Here is a 16,803-nt window from a genome sequence, read left to right as displayed (position 1 = left end):
TAATCCATGTTTCCGTCAGCGCCAGGAAGTCTAGGGACTGGAGGGTAGCATAGGCTGAGATGAACTCAGCCTTGTTGGCCGGAGACCGGCAGTTCCAGAGGATGCCGGAGACCTGGAACTCCACGTGGGTCGTGCGCCCTGGGACCACCAGGTTAGAGTGGCAGCAGAGATCCTGGATTGAACCCAGGACCTCATACATGCAAAGCATGCGCTCTACCACTGAGCTACATCCCCGTTCTGGAAAAGATAAAAAATGTTTCTTATTTCATTTTATTTCACCTTTATTTAACCAGGTAAGCTAGTGGAGAACAAGTTCTCATTGAGAACTGCGACCTGGCCAAGATAAAGCAAAGCAGTGCGACACAAACAAAAACATAGAATTACAAATGGAATAAACAAGCGTACAGTCAATAACACAATAGAAAAAAAGAAAGTCTATATTCAGTGTGTGCAAATGGCATGAGGAGGTAAGGTAATAAATAGGCCATGGTAGTGAGGTAATTACAATTTAGCAAATTAACACTGGAGTGACAGATGATGATGTGCAAGTACAAATACTGGTGTGCAAAAGAGCAGAAAGTAAATAAAAACAATATGGGGTTGAGGTAGGTAGATTGGGTGGGCTATTTACAGATGGCCTATGTACAGCTGCAGCGATCGGTTAGCTGCTCAGATAGCTGATGTTTAAAGTTAGTGAGGGAAATATAAGTGTCCAGGTTCAGCGATTTTTGCAATTTGTTCCAGTCATTGGCAGCAGAGAACTGGAAGGAAAGGCAGCCAAAGGAGGTGTTGGCTTTGGGGATGACCAGTGAGATATATCTGCTGGAGCGAGTGCTACGGGTGGGTGTTTTTATCGTGACCAGTGAGTTGAGATAAGGCGGAGCTTTACCTAGCATAGACTTATAGATGACCTGGAGCCAGTGGGTCTGGTGACGAATAGGTAGCGAGGGCCAGCCGACTAGAGCATACAGGTCGCAGTGGTCATATCAATACAATTTACCTTTTCTTTACACTGTTCTAATGAAAGTACATTTCCATATTATCAGCTATCTTCCATAAACGTCAAACAAGGATGAACCCATGTGCTTCAGTTTACAGAAACAGATGATTTAGCATATCTATTTCCTTCTTAGAATGTCAACATTCTGGAAAGTGGGAGTTGTGCAAAAGCTAATTTAACAACTAATTACACTCAACAGAGAAGTTGGGGATTAACGTTGGACCGCATTCATGTAAAGTACTGGCTCTACCATAGAGATTCATCCACTTACTATAATAGCTGAGTTGCCATAATGATACAACTTGATTTTCTGCAAAGTCCTCCAAGTAAAGCACAGGTCTATGATATCAGATGTCTTTCATAAAGGCACAGAAGGGATTTGAACCCATGATCTTCGGTTTACAAGACCAACACCTTACCACTTGGCCACCATGCCACTCTACGTTCTGAATTATATATCAACATTCAGGAAAGTAGTAGTTGTGTAAATGTGAATTTGGCACACAAATAAACTCAGTGGAGAATCTTGGGATTGAACCGAGGACCTCATACATATTTTGCATGCACTCCCCCTCTGAGCTTCCATCCCATTTCATTTGCAGATAAAATGCAATATCAATACAATGTACTTTTTATATACACCACTCCATTGAAACTACAAGGAAATGATAGCAGCAATTCTTAAACCAGGTACAGACTGGGATCGAACCCATAAACTTCAGTTTTTGAAAATGACGCCATAAAAGATAACAATCATGCCACTTCTGTTCTATAATTGTACGAACAGGGATTGAAGGAATGTTCTTCAGATTACAAAACCAAATTATTTAGCACGTCTCTGTTTCCTGCTTAGAATTACAACATTCTGTAAAGTAGGAGTTGGGTCAATGCAATAATTTTAAATGGAGAAGCTGGGGATTGAACCCAGGACCTCATACATGCAAAGCATGCACTTTATCACTGAGCTACATCCCCGTTCTGGGAGAAAGAAAAAATGTTTCTTATTTTATTTTATTTCACCTTTATTTTACCAGGTAAGCTAGTGGAGAACAAGTTCTCATTGAGAACTGCAACCTGGCCAAGATAAAGCAAAGCAGTGCGACACAAACAAGAACATAGAGTTACAAATGGAATAAACAAGCGTACAGTCAATAACACAATAGAAAAAAAGAAAGTCTATATTCAGTGTGTGCAAATGGCATGAGGAGGTAAGGTAATAAATAAGCCATGGTAGTGAGGTAATTACAATTTAGCAAATTAACACTGGAGTGATAGATGAGCAGATGATGATGTGCAAGTACAAATACTGGTGTGCAAAAGAGCAGAAAGTAAATAAAAACAATATGGGGATGAGGTAGGTAGATTGGGTGGGCTATTTACAGATGGCCTATGTACAGCTGCAGCGATCGGTTAGCTGCTCAGATAGCTGATGTTTAAAGTTAGTGAGGGAAATATAAGTGTCCAGGTTCAGCGATTTTTGCAATTCGTTCCAGTCATTGGCAGCAGAGAACTGGAAGGAAAGGCAGCCAAAGGAGGTGTTGGCTTTGGGGATGACCAGTGAGATATATCTGCTGGAGCGAGTGCTACGGGTGGGTGTTTTTATCGTGACCAGTGAGTTGAGATAAGGCGGAGCTTTACCTAGCATAGACTTATAGATGACCTGGAGCCAGTGGGTCTGGTGACGAATAGGTAGCGAGGGCCAGCCGACTAGAGCATACAGGTCGCAGCGGTCATATCAATACAATTTACCTTTTCTTTACACTGTTCTAATGAAAGTACATTTCCATAATATCAGCTATCTTCCATAAACGTCAAACAAGGTTTGAACCCATGTGCTTCAGTTTACAGAAACAGATGATTTAGCATATCTATTTCCTTCTTAGAATGTCAACATTCTGGAAAGTGGGAGTTGTGCAAAAGCTAATTTAACAACTAATTACACTCAACAGAGAAGTTGGGGATTAACGTTGGACCGCATTCATGTAAAGTACTGGCTCTACCATAGAGATTCATCCCCTTACTATAATAGCTGAGTTGCCATAATGATACAACTTGATTTTCTGCAAAGTCCTCCAATTTATGCACAGGTCCATGATATCAGATGTCTTTCATAAAGGCACAGAAGGGATTTGAACCCATGATCTTCGGTTTACAAGACCAACACCTTACCACTTGGCCACCATGCCACTCTACATTCTGTATTATATATCAACATTCAGGAAAGTAGTAGTTGTGTAAATGTGAATTTGGCACACAAATAAACTCAGTGGAGAATCTTGGGATTGAACCGAGGACCTCATACATATTTTGCATGCACTCCCCCTCTGAGCTTCCATCCCATTTCATTTGCAGATAAAATGCAATATCAATACAATGTACTTTTTATATACACCACTCCATTGAAACTACAAGGAAATGATAGCAGCAATTCTTAAACCAGGTACAGACTGGGATCGAACCCATAAACTTCAGTTTTTGAAAATGACGCCATAAAAGATGGCAATCATGCCACTTCTGTTCTATAATTGTACGAACAGGGATTGAAGGAATGTTCTTCAGATTACAAAACCAAATTATTTAGCACATCTCTGTTTCCTGCTTAGAATTACAACATTCTGTAAAGTAGGAGTTGGGTCAATGCAATAATTTTAAATGGAGAAGCTGGGGATTGAACCCAGGACCTCATACATGCGAAGCATGCGCTCTACCACTGAGCTACATCCCCGTTCTGGGAGAGATAAAAAATGTTTCTTATTTTATTTTATTTCACCTTTATTTAACCAGGTAAGCTAGTGGAGAACAAGTTCTCATTGAGAACTGCAACCTGGCCAAGATAAAGCAAAGCAGTGCGACACAAACAACAACATAGAGTTACAAATGGAATAAACAAGCGTACAGTCAATAACACAATAGAAAAAAAGAAAGTCTATATTCAGTGTGTGCAAATGGCATGAGGAGGTAAGGTAATAAATAGGCCATGGTAGTGAGGTAATTACAATTTAGCAAATTAACACTGGAGTGATAGATGAGCAGATGATGATGTGCAAGTACAAATACTGGTGTGCAAAAGAGCAGAAAGTAAATAAAAACAATATGGGGATGAGGTAGGTAGATTGGGTGGGCTATTTACAGATGGCCTATGTACAGCTGCAGCGATCGGTTAGCTGCTCAGATAGCTGATGTTTAAAGTTAGTGAGGGAAATATAAGTGTCCAGGTTCAGCGATTTTTGCAATTCGTTCCAGTCATTGGCAGCAGAGAACTGGAAGGAAAGGCAGCCAAAGGAGGTGTTGGCTTTGGGGATGACCAGTGAGATATATCTGCTGGAGCGAGTGCTACGGGTGGGTGTTTTTATCGTGACCAGTGAGTTGAGATAAGGCGGAGCTTTACCTAGCATAGACTTATAGATGACCTGGAGCCAGTGGGTCTGGTGACGAATAGGTAGCGAGGGCCAGCCGACTAGAGCATACAGGTCGCAGTGGTCATATCAATACAATTTACCTTTTCTTTACACTGTTCTAATGAAAGTACATTTCCATAATATCAGCTATCTTCCATAAACGTCAAACAAGGTTTGAACCCATGTGCTTCAGTTTACAGAAACAGATGATTTAGCATATCTATTTCCTTCTTAGAATGTCAACATTCTGGAAAGTGGGAGTTGTGCAAAAGCTAATTTAACAACTAATTACACTCAACAGAGAAGTTGGGGATTAACGTTGGACCGCATTCATGTAAAGTACTGGCTCTACCATAGAGATTCATCCCCTTACTATAATAGCTGAGTTGCCATAATGATACAACTTGATTTTCTGCAAAGTCCTCCAAGTAAAGCACAGGTCCATGATATCAGATGTCTTTCATAAAGGCACAGAAGGGATTTGAACCCATGATCTTCGGTTTACAAGACCAACACCTTACCACTTGGCCACCATGCCACTCTACATTCTGTATTATATATCAACATTCAGGAAAGTAGTAGTTGTGTAAATGTGAATTTGGCACACAAATAAACTCAGTGGAGAATCTTGGGATTGAACCGAGGACCTCATACATATTTTGCATGCACTCCCCCTCTGAGCTTCCATCCCATTTCATTTGCAGATAAAATGCAATATCAATACAATGTACTTTTTATATACACCACTCCATTGAAACTACAAGGAAATGATAGCAGCAATTCTTAAACCAGGTACAGACTGGGATCGAACCCATAAACTTCAGTTTTTGAAAATGACGCCATAAAAGATGGCAATCATGCCACTTCTGTTCTATAATTGTACGAACAGGGATTGAAGGAATGTTCTTCAGATTACAAAACCAAATTATTTAGCACATCTCTGTTTCCTGCTTAGAATTACAACATTCTGTAAAGTAGGAGTTGGGTCAATGCAATAATTTTAAATGGAGAAGCTGGGGATTGAACCCAGGACCTCATACATGCGAAGCATGCGCTCTACCACTGAGCTACATCCCCGTTCTGGGAGAGATAAAAAATGTTTCTTATTTTATTTTATTTCACCTTTATTTAACCAGGTAAGCTAGTGGAGAACAAGTTCTCATTGAGAACTGCAACCTGGCCAAGATAAAGCAAAGCAGTGCGACACAAACAACAACATAGAGTTACAAATGGAATAAACAAGCGTACAGTCAATAACACAATAGAAAAAAGAAAGTCTATATTCAGTGTGTGCAAATGGCATGAGGAGGTAAGGTAATAAATAGGCCATGGTAGTGAGGTAATTACAATTTAGCAAATTAACACTGGAGTGATAGATGAGCAGATGATGATGTGCAAGTACAAATACTGGTGTGCAAAAGAGCAGAAAGTAAATAAAAACAATATGGGGATGAGGTAGGTAGATTGGGTGGGCTATTTACAGATGGCCTATGTACAGCTGCAGCGATCGGTTAGCTGCTCAGATAGCTGATGTTTAAAGTTAGTGAGGGAAATATAAGTGTCCAGGTTCAGCGATTTTTGCAATTCGTTCCAGTCATTGGCAGCAGAGAACTGGAAGGAAAGGCAGCCAAAGGAGGTGTTGGCTTTGGGGATGACCAGTGAGATATATCTGCTGGAGCGAGTGCTACGGGTGGGTGTTTTTATCGTGACCAGTGAGTTGAGATAAGGCGGAGCTTTACCTAGCATAGACTTATAGATGACCTGGAGCCAGTGGGTCTGGTGACGAATAGGTAGCGAGGGCCAGCCGACTAGAGCATACAGGTCGCAGCGGTCATATCAATACAATTTACCTTTTCTTTACACTGTTCTAATGAAAGTACATTTCCATAATATCAGCTATCTTCCATAAACGTCAAACAAGGATTGAACCCATGTGCTTCAGTTTACAGAAACAGATGATTTAGCATATCTATTTCCTTCTTAGAATGTCAACATTCTGGAAAGTGGGAGTTGTGCAAAAGCTAATTTAACAACTAATTACACTCAACAGAGAAGTTGGGGATTAACGTTGGACCGCATTCATGTAAAGTACTGGCTCTACCATAGAGATTCATCCCCTTACTATAATAGCTGAGTTGCCATAATGATACAACTTGATTTTCTGCAAAGTCCTCCAATTAATGCACAGGTCCATGATATCAGATGTCTTTCATAAAGGCACAGAAGGGATTTGAACCCATGATCTTCGGTTTACAAGACCAACACCTTACCACTTGGCCACCATGCCACTCTACATTCTGTATTATATATCAACATTCAGGAAAGTAGTAGTTGTGTAAATGTGAATTTGGCACACAAATAAACTCAGTGGAGAATCTTGGGATTGAACCGAGGACCTCATACATATTTTGCATGCACTCCCCCTCTGAGCTTCCATCCCATTTCATTTGCAGATAAAATGCAATATCAATACAATGTACTTTTTATATACACCACTCCATTGAAACTACAAGGAAATGATAGCAGCAATTCTTAAACCAGGTACAGACTGGGATCGAACCCATAAACTTCAGTTTTTGAAAATGACGCCATAAAAGATGGCAATCATGCCACTTCTGTTCTATAATTGTACGAACAGGGATTGAAGGAATGTTCTTCAGATTACAAAACCAAATTATTTAGCACATCTCTGTTTCCTGCGTAGAATTACAACATTCTGTAAAGTAGGAGTTGGGTCAAAGCAATAATTTTAAATGGAGAAGCTGGGGATTGAACCCAGGACCTCATACATGCGAAGCATGCGCTCTACCACTGAGCTACATCCCCGTTCTGGGAGAGATAAAAAATGTTTCTTTTTTTATTTTATTTCACCTTTATTTAACCAGGTAAGCTAGTGGAGAACAAGTTCTCATTGAGAACTGCAACCTGGCCAAGATAAAGCAAAGCAGTGCGACACAAACAACAACATAGAGTTACAAATGGAATAAACAAGCGTACAGTCAATAACACAATAGAAAAAAGAAAGTCTATATTCAGTGTGTGCAAATGGCATGAGGAGGTAAGGTAATAAATAGGCCATGGTAGTGAGGTAATTACAATTTAGCAAATTAACACTGGAGTGATAGATGAGCAGATGATGATGTGCAAGTACAAATACTGGTGTGCAAAAGAGCAGAAAGTAAATAAAAACAATATGGGGATGAGGTAGGTAGATTGGGTGGGCTATTTACAGATGGCCTATGTACAGCTGCAGCGATCGGTTAGCTGCTCAGATAGCTGATGTTTAAAGTTAGTGAGGGAAATATAAGTGTCCAGGTTCAGCGATTTTTGCAATTCGTTCCAGTCATTGGCAGCAGAGAACTGGAAGGAAAGGCAGCCAAAGGAGGTGTTGGCTTTGGGGATGACCAGTGAGATATATCTGCTGGAGCGAGTGCTACGGGTGGGTGTTTTTATCGTGACCAGTGAGTTGAGATAAGGCGGAGCTTTACCTAGCATAGACTTATAGATGACCTGGAGCCAGTGGGTCTGGTGACGAATAGGTAGCGAGGGCCAGCCGACTAGAGCATACAGGTCGCAGTGGTCATATCAATACAATTTACCTTTTCTTTACACTGTTCTAATGAAAGTACATTTCCATAATATCAGCTATCTTCCATAAACGTCAAACAAGGTTTGAACCCATGTGCTTCAGTTTACAGAAACAGATGATTTAGCATATCTATTTCCTTCTTAGAATGTCAACATTCTGGAAAGTGGGAGTTGTGCAAAAGCTAATTTAACAACTAATTACACTCAACAGAGAAGTTGGGGATTAACGTTGGACCGCATTCATGTAAAGTACTGGCTCTACCATAGAGATTCATCCCCTTACTATAATAGCTGAGTTGCCATAATGATACAACTTGATTTTCTGCAAAGTCCTCCAATTAAAGCACAGGTCCATGATATCAGATGTCTTTCATAAAGGCACAGAAGGGATTTGAACCCATGATCTTCGGTTTACAAGACCAACACCTTACCACTTGGCCACCATGCCACTCTACGCTCTGTATTATATCTCAACATTCAGGAAAGTAGTAGTTGTGTAAATGTGAATTTGGCACACAAATAAACTCAGTGGAGAATCTTGGGATTGAACCGAGGACCTCATACATATTTTGCATGCACTCCCCCTCTGAGCTTCCATCCCATTTCATTTGCAGATAAAATGCAATATCAATACAATGTACTTTTTATATACACCACTCCATTGAAACTACAAGGAAATGATAGCAGCAATTCTTAAACCAGGTACAGACTGGGATCGAACCCATAAACTTCAGTTTTTGAAAATGACGCCATAAAAGATGGCAATCATGCCACTTCTGTTCTATAATTGTACGAACAGGGATTGAAGGAATGTTCTTCAGATTACAAAACCAAATTATTTAGCACATCTCTGTTTCCTGCTTAGAATTACAACATTCTGTAAAGTAGGAGTTGGGTCAATGCAATAATTTTAAATGGAGAAGCTGGGGATTGAACACAGGACCTCATACATGCGAAGCATGCGCTCTACCACTGAGCTACATCCCCGTTCTGGGAAAGATAAAAAATGTTTCTTATTTTATTTTATTTCACCTTTATTTAACCAGGTAAGCTAGTGGAGAACAAGTTCTCATTGAGAACTGCAACCTGGCCAAGATAAAGCAAAGCAGTGCGACACAAACAACAACATAGAGTTACAAATGGAATAAACAAGCGTACAGTCAATAACACAATAGAAAAAAAGAAAGTCTATATTCAGTGTGTGCAAATGGCATGAGGAGGTAAGGTAATAAATAGGCCATGGTAGTGAGGTAATTACAATTTAGCAAATTAACACTGGAGTGATAGATGAGCAGATGATGATGTGCAAGTACAAATACTGGTGTGCAAAAGAGCAGAAAGTAAATAAAAACAATATGGGGATGAGGTAGGTAGATTGGGTGGGCTATTTACAGATGGCCTATGTACAGCTGCAGCGATCGGTTAGCTGCTCAGATAGCTGATGTTTAAAGTTAGTGAGGGAAATATAAGTGTCCAGGTTCAGCGATTTTTGCAATTCGTTCCAGTCATTGGCAGCAGAGAACTGGAAGGAAAGGCAGCCAAAGGAGGTGTTGGCTTTGGGGATGACCAGTGAGATATATCTGCTGGAGCGAGTGCTACGGGTGGGTGTTTTTATCGTGACCAGTGAGTTGAGATAAGGCGGAGCTTTACCTAGCATAGACTTATAGATGACCTGGAGCCAGTGGGTCTGGTGACGAATAGGTAGCGAGGGCCAGCCGACTAGAGCATACAGGTCGCAGTGGTCATATCAATACAATTTACCTTTTCTTTACACTGTTCTAATGAAAGTACATTTCCATAATATCAGCTATCTTCCATAAACGTCAAACAAATGTTTGAACCCATGTGCTTCAGTTTACAGAAACAGATGATTTAGCATATCTATTTCCTTCTTAGAATGTCAACATTCTGGAAAGTGGGAGTTGTGCAAAAGCTAATTTAACAACTAATTACACTCAACAGAGAAGTTGGGGATTAACGTTGGACCGCATTCATGTAAAGTACTGGCTCTACCATAGAGATTCATCCCCTTACTATAATAGCTGAGTTGCGATATTGATACAACTTGATTTTCTGCAAAGTCCTCCAATTAAAGCACAGGTCCATGATATCAGATGTCTTTCATAAAGGCACAGAAGGGATTTGAACCCATGATCTTCGGTTTACAAGACCAACACCTTACCACTTGGCCACCATGCCACTCTACATTCTGTATTATATATCAACATTCAGGAAAGTAGTAGTTGTGTAAATGTGAATTTGGCACACAAATAAACTCAGTGGAGAATCTTGGGATTGAACCGAGGACCTCATACATATTTTGCATGCACTCCCCCTCTGAGCTTCCATCCCATTTCATTTGCAGATAAAATGCAATATCAATACAATGTACTTTTTATATACACCACTCCATTGAAACTACAAGGAAATGATAGCAGCAATTCTTAAACCAGGTACAGACTGGGATCGAACCCATAAACTTCAGTTTTTGAAAATGACGCCATAAAAGATGGCAATCATGCCACTTCTGTTCTATAATTGTACGAACAGGGATTGAAGGAATGTTCTTCAGATTACAAAACCAAATTATTTAGCACATCTCTGTTTCCTGCTTAGAATTACAACATTCTGTAAAGTAGGAGTTGGGTCAATGCAATAATTTTAAATGGAGAAGCTGGGGATTGAACCCAGGACCTCATACATGCGAAGCATGCGCTCTACCACTGAGCTACATCCCCGTTCTGGGAGAGATAAAAAATGTTTCTTATTTTATTTTATTTCACCTTTATTTAACCAGGTAAGCTAGTGGAGAACAAGTTCTCATTGAGAACTGCAACCTGGCCAAGATAAAGCAAAGCAGTGCGACACAAACAACAACATAGAGTTACAAATGGAATAAACAAGCGTACAGTCAATAACACAATAGAAAAAAGAAAGTCTATATTCAGTGTGTGCAAATGGCATGAGGAGGTAAGGTAATAAATAGGCCATGGTAGTGAGGTAATTACAATTTAGCAAATTAACACTGGAGTGATAGATGAGCAGATGATGATGTGCAAGTACAAATACTGGTGTGCAAAAGAGCAGAAAGTAAATAAAAACAATATGGGGATGAGGTAGGTAGATTGGGTGGGCTATTTACAGATGGCCTATGTACAGCTGCAGCGATCGGTTAGCTGCTCAGATAGCTGATGTTTAAAGTTAGTGAGGGAAATATAAGTGTCCAGGTTCAGCGATTTTTGCAATTCGTTCCAGTCATTGGCAGCAGAGAACTGGAAGGAAAGGCAGCCAAAGGAGGTGTTGGCTTTGGGGATGACCAGTGAGATATATCTGCTGGAGCGAGTGCTACGGGTGGGTGTTTTTATCGTGACCAGTGAGTTGAGATAAGGCGGAGCTTTACCTAGCATAGACTTATAGATGACCTGGAGCCAGTGGGTCTGGTGACGAATAGGTAGCGAGGGCCAGCCGACTAGAGCATACAGGTCGCAGCGGTCATATCAATACAATTTACCTTTTCTTTACACTGTTCTAATGAAAGTACATTTCCATAATATCAGCTATCTTCCATAAACGTCAAACAAGGATTGAACCCATGTGCTTCAGTTTACAGAAACAGATGATTTAGCATATCTATTTCCTTCTTAGAATGTCAACATTCTGGAAAGTGGGAGTTGTGCAAAAGCTAATTTAACAACTAATTACACTCAACAGAGAAGTTGGGGATTAACGTTGGACCGCATTCATGTAAAGTACTGGCTCTACCATAGAGATTCATCCCCTTACTATAATAGCTGAGTTGCCATAATGATACAACTTGATTTTCTGCAAAGTCCTCCAATTAATGCACAGGTCCATGATATCAGATGTCTTTCATAAAGGCACAGAAGGGATTTGAACCCATGATCTTCGGTTTACAAGACCAACGCCTTACCACTTGGCCACCATGCCACTCTACATTCTGTATTATATATCAACATTCAGGAAAGTAGTAGTTGTGTAAATGTGAATTTGGCACACAAATAAACTCAGTGGAGAATCTTGGGATTGAACCGAGGACCTCATACATATTTTGCATGCACTCCCCCTCTGAGCTTCCATCCCATTTCATTTGCAGATAAAATGCAATATCAATACAATGTACTTTTTATATACACCACTCCATTGAAACTACAAGGAAATGATAGCAGCAATTCTTAAACCAGGTACAGACTGGGATCGAACCCATAAACTTCAGTTTTTGAAAATGACGCCATAAAAGATGGCAATCATGCCACTTCTGTTCTATAATTGTACGAACAGGGATTGAAGGAATGTTCTTCAGATTACAAAACCAAATTATTTAGCACATCTCTGTTTCCTGCTTAGAATTACAACATTCTGTAAAGTAGGAGTTGGGTCAATGCAATAATTTTAAATGGAGAAGCTGGGGATTGAACACAGGACCTCATACATGCGAAGCATGCGCTCTACCACTGAGCTACATCCCCGTTCTGGGAGAAATAAAAAATGTTTCTTATTTTATTTTATTTCACCTTTATTTAACCAGGTAAGCTAGTGGAGAACAAGTTCTCATTGAGAACTGCAACCTGGCCAAGATAAAGCAAAGCAGTGCGACACAAACAACAACATAGAGTTACAAATGGAATAAACAAGCGTACAGTCAATAACACAATAGAAAAAAGAAAGTCTATATTCAGTGTGTGCAAATGGCATGAGGAGGTAAGGTAATAAATAGGCCATGGTAGTGAGGTAATTACAATTTAGCAAATTAACACTGGAGTGATAGATGAGCAGATGATGATGTGCAAGTACAAATACTGGTGTGCAAAAGAGCAGAAAGTAAATAAAAACAATATGGGGATGAGGTAGGTAGATTGGGTGGGCTATTTACAGATGGCCTATGTACAGCTGCAGCGATCGGTTAGCTGCTCAGATAGCTGATGTTTAAAGTTAGTGAGGGAAATATAAGTGTCCAGGTTCAGCGATTTTTGCAATTCGTTCCAGTCATTGGCAGCAGAGAACTGGAAGGAAAGGCAGCCAAAGGAGGTGTTGGCTTTGGGGATGACCAGTGAGATATATCTGCTGGAGCGAGTGCTACGGGTGGGTGTTTTTATCGTGACCAGTGAGTTGAGATAAGGCGGAGCTTTACCTAGCATAGACTTATAGATGACCTGGAGCCAGTGGGTCTGGTGACGAATAGGTAGCGAGGGCCAGCCGACTAGAGCATACAGGTCGCAGCGGTCATATCAATACAATTTACCTTTTCTTTACACTGTTCTAATGAAAGTACATTTCTATAATATCAGCTATCTTCCATAAACGTCAAACAAGGATTGAACCCATGTGCTTCAGTTTACAGAAACAGATGATTTAGCATATCTATTTCCTTCTTAGAATGTCAACATTCTGGAAAGTGGGAGTTGTGCAAAAGCTAATTTAACAACTAATTACACTCAACAGAGAAGTTGGGGATTAACGTTGGACCGCATTCATGTAAAGTACTGGCTCTACCATAGAGATTCATCCCCTTACTATAATAGCTGAGTTGCCATAATGATACAACTTGATTTTCTGCAAAGTCCTCCAAGTAAAGCACAGGTCCATGATATCAGATGTCTTTCATAAAGGCACAGAAGGGATTTGAACCCATGATCTTCGGTTTACAAGACCAACACCTTACCACTTGGCCACCATGCCACTCTACATTCTGTATTATATCTCAACATTCAGGAAAGTAGTAGTTGTGTAAATGTGAATTTGGCACACAAATAAACTCAGTGGAGAATCTTGGGATTGAACCGAGGACCTCATACATATTTTGCATGCACTCCCCCTCTGAGCTTCCATCCCATTTCATTTGCAGATAAAATGCAATATCAATACAATGTACTTTTTATATACACCACTCCATTGAAACTACAAGGAAATGATAGCAGCAATTCTTAAACCAGGTACAGACTGGGATCGAACCCATAAACTTCAGTTTTTGAAAATGACGCCATAAAAGATGGCAATCATGCCACTTCTGTTCTATAATTGTACGAACAGGGATTGAAGGAATGTTCTTCAGATTACAAAACCAAATTATTTAGCACATCTCTGTTTCCTGCTTAGAATTACAACATTCTGTAAAGTAGGAGTTGGGTCAATGCAATAATTTTAAATGGAGAAGCTGGGGATTGAACCCAGGACCTCATACATGCGAAGCATGCGCTCTACCACTGAGCTACATCCCCGTTCTGGGAGAGATAAAAAATGTTTCTTATTTTATTTTATTTCACCTTTATTTAACCAGGTAAGCAAGTGGAGAACAAGTTCTCATTGAGAACTGCAACCTGGCCAAGATAAAGCAAAGCAGTGCGACACAAACAACAACATAGAGTTACAAATGGAATAAACAAGCGTACAGTCAATAACACAATAGAAAAAAGAAAGTCTATATTCAGTGTGTGCAAATGGCATGAGGAGGTAAGGTAATAAATAGGCCATGGTAGTGAGGTAATTACAATTTAGCAAATTAACACTGGAGTGATAGATGAGCAGATGATGATGTGCAAGTACAAATACTGGTGTGCAAAAGAGCAGAAAGTAAATAAAAACAATATGGGGATGAGGTAGGTAGATTGGGTGGGCTATTTACAGATGGCCTATGTACAGCTGCAGCGATCGGTTAGCTGCTCAGATAGCTGATGTTTAAAGTTAGTGAGGGAAATATAAGTGTCCAGGTTCAGCGATTTTTGCAATTCGTTCCAGTCATTGGCAGCAGAGAACTGGAAGGAAAGGCAGCCAAAGGAGGTGTTGGCTTTGGGGATGACCAGTGAGATATATCTGCTGGAGCGAGTGCTACGGGTGGGTGTTTTTATCGTGACCAGTGAGTTGAGATAAGGCGGAGCTTTACCTAGCATAGACTTATAGATGACCTGGAGCCAGTGGGTCTGGTGACGAATAGGTAGCGAGGGCCAGCCGACTAGAGCATACAGGTCGCAGCGGTCATATCAATACAATTTACCTTTTCTTTACACTGTTCTAATGAAAGTACATTTCCATAATATCAGCTATCTTCCATAAACGTCAAACAAGGATGAACCCATGTGCTTCAGTTTACAGAAACAGATGATTTAGCATATCTATTTCCTTCTTAGAATGTCAACATTCTGGAAAGTGGGAGTTGTACACTCAACAGAGAAGTTGGGGATTAACGTTGTACCGCATTCATGTAAAGTACTGGCTCTACCATAGAGATTCATACCCTTACTATAATAGCTGAGTTGCCATAATGATACAACTTGATTTTCTGCAAAGTCCTCCAATTAATGCACAGGTCCATGATATCAGATGTCTTTCATAAAGGCACAGAAGGGATTTGAACCCATGATCTTCGGTTTACAAGACCAACACCTTACCACTTGGCCACCATGCCACTCTACGTTCTGAATTATATATCAACATTCAGGAAAGTAGTAGTTGTGTAAATGTGAATTTGGCACACAAATAAACTCAGTGGAGAATCTTGGGATTGAACCGAGGAGCTCATACATATTTTGCATGCACTCCCCCTCTGAGCTTCCATCCCATTTCATTTGCAGATAAAATGCAATATCAATACAATGTACTTTTTATATACACCACTCCATTGAAACTACAAGGAAATGATAGCAGCAATTCTTAAACCAGGTACAGACTGGGATCGAACCCATAAACTTCAGTTTTTGAAAATGACGCCATAAAAGATGGCAATCATGCCACTTCTGTTCTATAATTGTACGAACAGGGATTGAAGGAATGTTCGTCAGATTACAAAACCAAATTTTTTAGCACATCTCTGTTTCCTGCTTAGATTTACAACATTCTGTAAAGTAGGAGTTGGGTCAATGCAATAATTTTAAATGGAGAAGCTGGGGATTGAACCCAGGACCTCATACATGCGAAGCATGCGCTCTACCACTGAGCTACATCCCCGTTCTGGGAGAGATAAAAAATGTTTCTTTTTTATTTTATTTCACCTTTATTTAACCAGGTAAGCAAGTGGAGAACAAGTTCTCATTGAGAACTGCAACCTGGCCAAGATAAAGCAAAGCAGTGCGACACAAACAACAACATAGAGTTACAAATGGAATAAACAAGCGTACAGTCAATAACACAATAGAAAAAAGAAAGTCTATATTCAGTGTGTGCAAATGGCATGAGGAGGTAAGGTAATAAATAGGCCATGGTAGTGAGGTAATTACAATTTAGCAAATTAACACTGGAGTGATAGATGAGCAGATGATGATGTGCAAGTACAAATACTGGTGTGCAAAAGAGCAGAAAGTAAATAAAAACAATATGGGGATGAGGTAGGTAGATTGGGTGGGCTATTTACAGATGGCCTATGTACAGCTGCAGCGATCGGTTAGCTGCTCAGATAGCTGATGTTTAAAGTTAGTGAGGGAAATATAAGTGTCCAGGTTCAGCGATTTTTGCAATTCGTTCCAGTCATTGGCAGCAGAGAACTGGAAGGAAAGGCAGCCAAAGGAGGTGTTGGCTTTGGGGATGACCAGTGAGATATATCTGCTGGAGCGAGTGCTACGGGTGGGTGTTTTTATCGTGACCAGTGAGTTGAGATAAGGCGGAGCTTTACCTAGCATAGACTTATAGATGACCTGGAGCCAGTGGGTCTGGTGACGAATAGGTAGCGAGGGCCAGCCGACTAGAGCATACAGGTCGCAGTGGTCATATCAATACAATTTACCTTTTCTTTACACTGTTCTAATGAAAGTACATTTCCATAATATCAGCTATCTTCCATAAACGTCAAACAAGGATTGAACCCATGTG

The 16,803-nt window shown here is 40.2% G+C and overlaps 17 non-coding genes across 17 annotated transcripts; all 17 read right to left on the bottom strand.

The window, feature by feature from the left end:
* Window positions 1-1,364: 1,364 nt before the first annotated feature.
* Window positions 1,365-1,436, bottom strand: trnat-ugu (transfer RNA threonine (anticodon UGU)). Its single transcript has one exon. It is a non-coding gene; the product is annotated as a tRNA-Thr (tRNA).
* Window positions 1,437-3,114: 1,678 nt separating this feature from the next.
* On the bottom strand, window positions 3,115-3,186 carry trnat-ugu (transfer RNA threonine (anticodon UGU)). Its single transcript has one exon. It is a non-coding gene; the product is annotated as a tRNA-Thr (tRNA).
* A 467-nt stretch (window positions 3,187-3,653) lies between these two features.
* Window positions 3,654-3,725, bottom strand: trnaa-cgc (transfer RNA alanine (anticodon CGC)). Its single transcript has one exon. It is a non-coding gene; the product is annotated as a tRNA-Ala (tRNA).
* Window positions 3,726-4,864: 1,139 nt separating this feature from the next.
* On the bottom strand, window positions 4,865-4,936 carry trnat-ugu (transfer RNA threonine (anticodon UGU)). Its single transcript has one exon. It is a non-coding gene; the product is annotated as a tRNA-Thr (tRNA).
* Window positions 4,937-5,403: 467 nt separating this feature from the next.
* trnaa-cgc (transfer RNA alanine (anticodon CGC)) lies at window positions 5,404-5,475 on the bottom strand. Its single transcript has one exon. It is a non-coding gene; the product is annotated as a tRNA-Ala (tRNA).
* A 1,138-nt stretch (window positions 5,476-6,613) lies between these two features.
* Window positions 6,614-6,685, bottom strand: trnat-ugu (transfer RNA threonine (anticodon UGU)). The gene has a single exon. It is a non-coding gene; the product is annotated as a tRNA-Thr (tRNA).
* A 467-nt stretch (window positions 6,686-7,152) lies between these two features.
* trnaa-cgc (transfer RNA alanine (anticodon CGC)) lies at window positions 7,153-7,224 on the bottom strand. Its single transcript has one exon. It is a non-coding gene; the product is annotated as a tRNA-Ala (tRNA).
* Window positions 7,225-8,362: 1,138 nt separating this feature from the next.
* trnat-ugu (transfer RNA threonine (anticodon UGU)) lies at window positions 8,363-8,434 on the bottom strand. Its single transcript has one exon. It is a non-coding gene; the product is annotated as a tRNA-Thr (tRNA).
* A 467-nt stretch (window positions 8,435-8,901) lies between these two features.
* trnaa-cgc (transfer RNA alanine (anticodon CGC)) lies at window positions 8,902-8,973 on the bottom strand. The gene has a single exon. It is a non-coding gene; the product is annotated as a tRNA-Ala (tRNA).
* A 1,140-nt stretch (window positions 8,974-10,113) lies between these two features.
* trnat-ugu (transfer RNA threonine (anticodon UGU)) lies at window positions 10,114-10,185 on the bottom strand. The gene has a single exon. It is a non-coding gene; the product is annotated as a tRNA-Thr (tRNA).
* A 467-nt stretch (window positions 10,186-10,652) lies between these two features.
* On the bottom strand, window positions 10,653-10,724 carry trnaa-cgc (transfer RNA alanine (anticodon CGC)). Its single transcript has one exon. It is a non-coding gene; the product is annotated as a tRNA-Ala (tRNA).
* A 1,138-nt stretch (window positions 10,725-11,862) lies between these two features.
* On the bottom strand, window positions 11,863-11,934 carry trnat-ugu (transfer RNA threonine (anticodon UGU)). Its single transcript has one exon. It is a non-coding gene; the product is annotated as a tRNA-Thr (tRNA).
* A 467-nt stretch (window positions 11,935-12,401) lies between these two features.
* trnaa-cgc (transfer RNA alanine (anticodon CGC)) lies at window positions 12,402-12,473 on the bottom strand. The gene has a single exon. It is a non-coding gene; the product is annotated as a tRNA-Ala (tRNA).
* A 1,138-nt stretch (window positions 12,474-13,611) lies between these two features.
* Window positions 13,612-13,683, bottom strand: trnat-ugu (transfer RNA threonine (anticodon UGU)). The gene has a single exon. It is a non-coding gene; the product is annotated as a tRNA-Thr (tRNA).
* A 467-nt stretch (window positions 13,684-14,150) lies between these two features.
* Window positions 14,151-14,222, bottom strand: trnaa-cgc (transfer RNA alanine (anticodon CGC)). The gene has a single exon. It is a non-coding gene; the product is annotated as a tRNA-Ala (tRNA).
* Window positions 14,223-15,334: 1,112 nt separating this feature from the next.
* On the bottom strand, window positions 15,335-15,406 carry trnat-ugu (transfer RNA threonine (anticodon UGU)). Its single transcript has one exon. It is a non-coding gene; the product is annotated as a tRNA-Thr (tRNA).
* A 467-nt stretch (window positions 15,407-15,873) lies between these two features.
* Window positions 15,874-15,945, bottom strand: trnaa-cgc (transfer RNA alanine (anticodon CGC)). Its single transcript has one exon. It is a non-coding gene; the product is annotated as a tRNA-Ala (tRNA).
* Between the last annotated feature and the right edge of the window lie 858 nt (window positions 15,946-16,803).

Source organism: Salmo salar, unplaced genomic scaffold, assembly GCF_905237065.1.
Source record: "Salmo salar unplaced genomic scaffold, Ssal_v3.1, whole genome shotgun sequence".
Taxonomy (NCBI): domain Eukaryota; kingdom Metazoa; phylum Chordata; class Actinopteri; order Salmoniformes; family Salmonidae; genus Salmo; species Salmo salar.
The sequence above is the reverse complement of the archived record's forward strand: the minus strand, read 5'-3'. Positions and strand labels throughout refer to the sequence as shown.